Source organism: Carlito syrichta, unplaced genomic scaffold, assembly GCF_000164805.1.
Source record: "Carlito syrichta isolate Samal-C Ts95f unplaced genomic scaffold, Tarsius_syrichta-2.0.1 Scaffold307155, whole genome shotgun sequence".
Lineage (NCBI taxonomy): Eukaryota > Metazoa > Chordata > Mammalia > Primates > Tarsiidae > Carlito > Carlito syrichta.
This window is the reverse complement of record NW_007251251.1, coordinates 330,585-338,717: the sequence shown is the minus strand read 5'-3', so window position 1 is coordinate 338,717 and position 8,133 is coordinate 330,585. Positions and strand designations below refer to the sequence as shown.

At 39.6% G+C, this 8,133-nt stretch overlaps 1 protein-coding gene across 6 annotated transcripts in view; it reads right to left on the bottom strand.

Moving 5' to 3' along the window:
• The window catches only part of SPOP (speckle type BTB/POZ protein), a 79,485-nt gene that overhangs the window by 35,280 nt on the left and 36,072 nt on the right, over positions 1 to 8,133 (bottom strand). Inside the window, exons 2-3 of one of the 6 annotated variants that reach the window (XM_008063958.2) lie at positions 343 to 388; positions 180 to 210 (exon numbers count right to left, since the gene is read on the bottom strand). The exons of 3 other annotated variants lie outside the window; for them this stretch is intronic. The gene's annotated coding sequence lies outside the window, so the exon portion shown is untranslated. Of the gene's footprint in view, positions 1 to 179; positions 211 to 342; positions 396 to 8,133 lie in introns of those variants that run through there. 2 more of the 6 variants (XM_008063957.2, XM_021715491.1) reach the window with 2 other exon arrangements.

The window sequence follows — 8,133 nt, the reverse complement described above, 5'->3', positions numbered from 1 at the left end:
ACACACACACACACACACACATTATAGTAGTGACCAGAGAAAATCTTGAATGAATAGTTCTGGATGATTCCAGGTAAGAATATTAGGAATAAAACTTTTCTGAAGCCACTTATGAAAAATGTTTCTTTGACATTGCTTGTAATAATCCTCATTTTAAACAGAAAATTGTACATGCTTACCATATATGACTTCTACTTTACCCACCAGGCACTAAAATGAAACAGAAGATTGCACTCAAGATGTGTATTTCTAAAAGTTATGGTAAATATTTTTATGCATCTCATTCTGCTTTTTTCCCTCATGATTAAATTATGTTTGAAATAAAACTGTGTAAAAACTCACCAAGTTAAGACAGGAAAACTCTAATTTGTCTTGTCTAACAGGAAATCTGTTGAAAATAGAGATGATGAATCAGACTTAACTAGAATCTGAATCTCATACAAGTCTTTACTTACTTTGGCTATTCTTTTTTTTTTTGAGTTGGAGTCTCACTCTGTCGCCCAGACTGGAGTGCAGCAGCCGCTCCTGGTCACCGCAACCTCGACCTGCTGGGCTCCAGCGATCCTTCCACCTCAGCCTTCCAAGTAGCTGGAACTACAGGCACATGCTACCACACCCGGCTAATTTTTTGATTTATTGTAGAGATGAGGTCTCGCCAAGTTGCCTAGGCGGGTCACGAACCCGCGGGTTCAGGCAATCCACTCACCTCAGTCTCCCAAGGCACAGGATTACAGGCTGAGCCACCGAGCCCGGCTTTTGGCTATTCTTAAAAGGGAAAATCTTATAAAAGCAGGTGATACCTCAAAGCCATGTATCCCACAGTTTTTTGTTTTGTTGTTTGTTTAGAGATGGGGTCTCACTATACTGCTCAGGCTGGGGTTCAGTGGTTATTCACAGACCTGATTACAGGGCAGTGCAGCCTTTTGAACTCCTGGGCTCAAATGATCCTCCTGCCTCAGCCTCCTGAGTAGCTAGGACTATAGTGGTGGCCTCCACCATGCCGCCTTCCACAGTTTTAATAAATAACCACTACAGTGAGTTCCAGGGTGGGAAGTAGACACTATAGGCTAGTTAATACTGATTACATAAAGAAAAGAACTAGGTTCCTGCTGAAGGCTAGTGAGATATCTTAGCCGAGCAATACCACCACCCTAATCATCTAACAAATCCTACAAAAGTAACTCAAAACAGAAACAGGAATAAGAGAGTTTGCAAGGCTTCTAGGAGTCTAACATATGCAGAAAATTCCGGTGGTTTTCCTTTGTGGGAAAATGAAGTACTGCATACATCATGGGTAAGTGATTCTTTAAAAATAGAATCTCTTCCTGAAAATGTGAACACTAACTTTAACTAGTACATTAGTACAAAGAAGCTTCTCTTAGGCTATAATAGATTTTGGTAAACTATATCCAGTTATTAATAGAATAAGTCATCATCAAAAACTGCACTAACGTACTGACACTAAAACAGGGTAGTCTTAATCAGACACCATAAAAAAAATTAAAATAAAACTAAAAATTTCCGTGGTTAAGAATAGCAGGAGTCAGGCCGAATTCATTCAGCAAAAATTTACTGAGCACCACCTGTGTAATGCATTCTTTGAGACCAAGTGGTGAAAGAGACAGGATTCCTGACCCCTGATAGTAGGAAGATAAAATGCCTGTAAGTAACCACTCTAAGACAGAAGGTATCAACCAATGCTAACAAATGAAATGAAGGGGCAACTTCTTCTGGCTCCCTCCCACCGTGGGAGCTTTTCTGTCCTCAATAAATCCTGCTTTTGGAAGGAAGGAAGGAAGGAAGGAAGGAAGGAAGGAAGGAAGGAAGGAAGGAAGGAAGGAAGGAAGGAAGGAAGGAAGAAAATGAATACCTGTGATTCTTAAAGTAGAAACCAATACTAGTCCCTTACTCTGATTTTTTTTTCTAAGCTTAAGGTTTTGGTTTCTCAGTTAATTTGCTAGAATTAACATTTTCAAGCACAATGGACTGGCAAAATTTGGAGTCTGACAATACTAGTAACGGCTGGAACAAAGATACTGTCATACTGCTGGAGAGTGAACAAGCTGGTACCACTACTTTGGAAAACAGTTTATTATCATCTAATAAAACTGAAGATTCAGGAATTCCACTCCCGAAGTTATGGCCTGGAGAAATTCCTATACATATCTATCAGCACATGTAAACAAGAATGTTCACAGCAGCATTATTCCTAACAGCTAAAAATTAGAAACAATCTGGCTGGGCTCGGTGGCTCAGCCTGCAATCCCAGCACTTTGGGAGGCTGAGGCGAGTGGACTGCCTGAGCCCACGGGTTCGAGACCCAACCAGGCAACTTAGCGAGACCTCATCTCTACAATAAATCAAAAAAATCAGCCAGGCGTGGTAGCGCGTGCCTGTAGTTCCAGCTACTTGGAAGGCTGAGGCAGAAGGATCAAGGCTGAGGTGGCCGGAAGCGTGCCACTGCATTCCAGTCTGGGCGACAGAGTGAAACTCCAACTCAAAAAAAAGAAAAAAAAAAAAAATTAGAAACAATCCAAGAGTCCCTCAACAGTAGAATGGATACACAAAAATTGTGGGATATTCATATGACAGAATGCTATATAGCAATGAAATTAAACTACAGTTCTATATAACATAGATCAAAGTTATAAACATATTGCTTGTTAGGTTCTGAAAGAAGACACAAAATATCACCTGTCGTATTATTCCACTTAAAGTTTAAAAACACACAAAACTAAGCTATATTGGTTTGTAATGAATCCTAGGTGGTAAAATCACAAAGAAAAATAAGGAAATGATTATCACAAATGTCAGAATAATGGTTACCTCTAAGCAATGGTAAGGATTATGAACTAGAAGGGGCACACAGCAGGTTTCTTCTGGGTACTGGCAATGATGTATTTCTAGGTCTATCTGATGGTTACACAGGTATTTGCTTTCTACAATTAATTCTTAAACTATACAGTTACGTTCTGTGTATTTTTTTTATGTGTTAAATTACATAAACATTCTCAAAACACACATTCTTAAACTAACCTAATAGAATAGATTGCCTATCTAGCCACTAACAGTACCTACAGGTGAATACACCTTTAAAAAAAAAAAATTAAATTCAAGATGAGAACTCAGTAATAAAACAGAGCCACCCAGGAATGAATATCTGTAGGCAGGATTTCCTGCTATACTGCCTTTCTTTGAATTTAAATGTAATACCGAAGATCTATATTTCAAGGAAATTTTCTGTACTGACATGTTTAAATATATTTATGTCACTCACCAGAAGCCATTAGTTAATACCCAAATAATTATAAGAAACAAAAGTTTCTGAAAAAGCAAAGCCAAGACACAAGCATTTTTTTGGTTTTACTAGCTTAGTCATGGCCTCTAATGGCCCCTCCAATAGCTTCCCATCTCACTGCGCAAAAGTCTTACAAAGGCCAAAAAGGCCCTGCAGTCTAGACGTGATTACCTCTCCTGAGCCCTCTGTATTCCAGACACACTGCCCTTGTTTGTGGTGGTTCCCTGGACAGAATAGGCCCACACCTGTCTCAGGACTCTTTTCTTGTCATTTTCAGCCTGGATAACTCTTCCCCTAGATATTCTCAGGGCTCATTCCCTTGCCACTGCTGGGTCTTTCCTTAATTGTCACCATCTCTGTGAGGCCTTCCCTGACACCCTAAAAAATGTAGCCCCCTCCTCCAAGTCACAATCTTATTCCTGCCTTATTATTTCCTTCTACAGTACAAAGTCACCGCCCATCCCCTATATTCTGCAATCTGTCTTCTCCACCTGCTCCCCAAAGGCAAGTTCTTATCTATTTTGTTGCTGCACCCAGACATGTCCAGCACAGGGAAGGCTACACATACTTATTTAATAAGTGATTGAATTAATCTTTTATTTTGTATTTTCATGCTTGAAAGATTAGACAGTAACTCTACACACTCCAAAAACAGAATGTTTCCCTTCTCTATATATCAAATTAACAGTTTATTTTATTAATAAATTTCAGGTTTATGCTCTTATTAGTTTTGGGGGTTTTTGTTTGTTTGTTTGTTTTTTGAGTTGGAGTCTCACTCTGTCACCCAGGCTGGAGTGCAGTGGCATGCTCATGGCCACTGCACCCTCAACCTGCTGGGCTCAGGGGATCCTTCCGCCTCAGCCTTCCAAGTAGCTGGAATTACAGGCACATGATACCACATCCATCTAATTTTTTGATTTATTGTAGAGACGAGGTCTCGAACCCATGGGTTCAGGCAATCCTCTTACCTTGGCATCCCAAAGTGAAAAGCATGTGAGCCACCGTGCCTGGCTTCTTATTAACATTAATGAGTTATGGTTAACTTTCTAAAAAGTTGATACAAACATAATCATATTTTCCCTTAACAAATGGTGCAATGCCTGTTGTTGATGATGATGCTGCTGAGGGCACCTTCTCATGTGCTGCTGGTCTGGGTGAAAACTGGCACAACTATTAAAAGAATTACTTGACAATATGCAGCATTAAGACTGAGAGCGTGCCCCCTTTATACTTTTTGTTATCTTTAAGTTGTAAAAATGAGCACATTTACTTGCATAGTCACAAAAAAGTTTTTTAAAGAAAGAATTACACAAACAAAATATAATTTCAAGAACAAAGTTCTTTATATTCTATTTTGACTCCCACAGAAGCAATAAAGTCTTCTCTTATGTATCCAGATGAAATATACCAAGAGGGTGTCTACAGTTAGGGGAAAAAAAAAACCAAACATATTTTACTTAGTGACTAAAAAAAAGTTTTACAACAAAGTTTCCAGAGTGGAAGGCAAAACAAAGCTCCATGGTGCTAGTGTTCCATATTAGAGCATATTTGTTAAAAATAAAGATTTAAGGTAAGAACATTTCTCTGCAGCATAAAATGTGGGGATGATGTGACAAAAAGCAGGTAAGCAACTCCATTCAAACTTAGTGATTACAATGGCATGAGGAAGATAATTCACTAAATAAAAGTGCCTCCTGGTGACACGACAGATACTTCTGAACATATATAAAGCACTTATACTTTTTTTTTTTTGAGTCAGGGTCTCATTTGTCCAGGCTGGAGTGCAGAAGCACGATCATGATGATCATGGTTCATGGCATCCTCGACCTCCTGGACTCAGGCAATCCTTCCACCTCAGCATCCCCAAGCACCTGGGACTACAGGAATGTGCCACCATGACTGCCTGATTGTTTTTTATTTTTTGCGGAGACAAGGTTTTGCTATGTTGCCCAGGCTGCATTTGTACTTTTGATGAAATACATAATCCATGTTAAAAATGGAGTAAGATATAGTTCCAGCTACTAGAAAGGCTGAGGCGGAAGGATCAACTGACCACAGTGGGTCGAGGTTGCAGTGGCTGTAAGCGTGTCACTGCACTCCAGCCTGGGCGACAGAGTGCGACTCTGGCTATAAAAAAAAAAAAAAGAGTAAGCCTAGACCCAAAGTTTACTTTCCAACCACAATCCTCAACCTAAACCAAAATCCAGGACAAGAACAGACTGAGGGAAAATACACATCTGATATTCTAGTTATATTTATTACTCTTATTTCCATTTTAAGGTCTTATTGGTTGTTTTTAAAAAAACACTCAGCACATACATTCTTCTCAAATTCTTAAAGTCAGTTGACATACTCATGAGACAGGTGGCTGCCCAAACTAGTTGTTAGGAAGGAAGTCCTACTCAAACACTTGCAGCAGGCAGAGGGTGTGATTAGAGACGCGTAACAGTTTTCATTTGTAACACTTCAGGATTCCAAGTGCTCAAAGTTCTGAACAGGATCCAGGTTTAAAGGGTGAAAAAACATGGAGCACAAAAATTAAAAATATACTCAATCTCACAAAATGAATAAAGCACAGTGGATTAAAAACTCCAGAAAAAATTTATAAATAAAAAACCTCTGGTCATTGATCAAAATTTATATGTAATAATGCCAACCAATATCAAGGTGAAGAAATATTTTAAAAATGTTTCCTTTGGCTAACAATACTTCAAGAAACTATTTTTTTTTTAGTTGGAGTCTCACTCTGCTGCCCAGGCTGGAGTGCAGTGGCACTCCAGCGTCGACCTGCTGGACTCCAGCTACCCTTCTGCATCAGCCTTCCAACTAGCTGGAACTACAAGCATGCGCTATCACGCCCAGCTATTTTTTTTATTTACTGTAGAGACCAGGTCTCACCAAGTTGCCCAGGCTGGTCTCAAACCTGCGGGCTCAGGCAATCCACTCGCCTCAGCCTCCCAAAGTGCCGGGATTACAGGCTGAGCCACCAAGTCCAACCAAGAAACTCTCCTATAAATATTATCTATGTCTGGATCATGCTGAATTTATAAAGTAACACAAGAATTGCGTGAACTGGATTGGAGACCACCAAATGTCCCACATTTAGTGGATAGAAAGTATCCTAGGAGTTAGGCCAGGCGCAGTGGCACTCATCTGTAATCCCAACACTTTGGGAAGCTGAAGCAGGAGGACTGCCTAGGTTCAAGACCAGCCTGGGCAACATACCAAAACCTCGTCTTTACAAAAAAAAATTTAAAAATTAGCTGGGTGTGGTGAGCATGCCTGTAGTCCCAGCTACTTAGGAGGCTGAGGTGGAACAATCACCTAGGCCCAGGAGGTCGAGCTGCCATGAGCCATGAGTGCTGTGATCAATTCACTGTACTCCAGCCTGGAAGACAGAATGAGATGACTCCGAACAACAACAAAAAAAAAAGTAAAGAAAGTATTCTAGGCCAGGCTCAGTGGCTCAGCCTGTAATCCCAGCACTTTGGGAGGCCGAGTTGGCAAATTTATCAGATTCCAAAAAGAGGGGAGTGGACTGCTGAGCCCGCGGGTTCGAGACCCGCCTGGGCAACTTGACGAGACCTCATCTCCACAACAAATCAAAAATTAGCCGGGTGTGGTAGCGCGCGCCTGTAGTTCCAGCTACTTGGAAGGCTGAGGCGGAAGGATTGCCAGAGCCCGGCAGGTCGAGGCTGCGGTGGCCAGGAGTCACCACAGCACTCCAGTCTAGGTGACAGAGTGAGACTCCAAATAAAAAAAAAAAAAAGAAAGTATTCTAGGAGTTAAAAAGCAGCAACAAAAAAAAAAAAACCTAGGAAGAGAGTAAAAGGTGAGTAGTCACTGAAATTTATGAAAACAGTTAATAGTATGAGACAACAAAAATGCAAAATATTAAAACACAAAGTTGGCAAATTTATCAGATTCCAAAAAGAATCCATAAGGAAAGAAAATTTCAGAGCCTCTCATGCTCTGGTAAAAAAGGACCAGTATTCCAAATTATGGAAGGTTTCCCTCATCTCTCTCTCTCATCAAATAATGACTGAAAATACCAAAGCGTTGGGCCAAGTGGGAGAATTCAAATAATAATATTCAGGACAAAATCAAACCACTAAAGCAAAAAAAAAAAAAAAAAAAAAAAAAGAAGACAAGAGAAGAAGGAGGAAGAAGAAAAAGAAGCCAAAAATGATAAGGAGTGTGTAACAGAGTTGTTCACTGGTTTTGTCTATAATGGGAAAAAAAACAGAAAGAGGAACAACTTAAAGAGTCATCAAAAGGGTTGTAGAAAAACTGAAATGTGCAATAAAACTAATAATGTGTAATAAAAATAAAACGGCTAAAATGAGAGACCTAGATTTAAATATATCAACATGTATAGATATTAGAAAACAAGAATGAAAGACTGCTGTAGAATTTATACATATATATGAACTGCACATACATATATACTCACACATATAAAATTTATTGTCTAAAAATTAAACACACTAATCAATGCATTTTCAAACACACACATACACATCTACAGCGCAGTGGAAGGATCCCACTAAATACATGGCAATAGGTTGTCTCTGGGAGTTAAGAGTTAGAAAGAGACCTGAGAAAGTGAATAAAGAGGACTTTAGCTGACAGTGTTTGTCACGATCTCTTTTTGTTTGGTTTTTTTTTTTTTTTAAGCTTTTCAAATCAGTGAATTCAGGGGGAAAAATGGTAAATTTTAAAAGCTAAAGAAAAAAACCAACATTGAAGCAATATTTAAAATAGATGATAAGCCGGGCTCGGTGCTCAGCCTGTAATCCCGCGCCTTTGGGAGGCTGAGGTGAGTGGATTGCCTG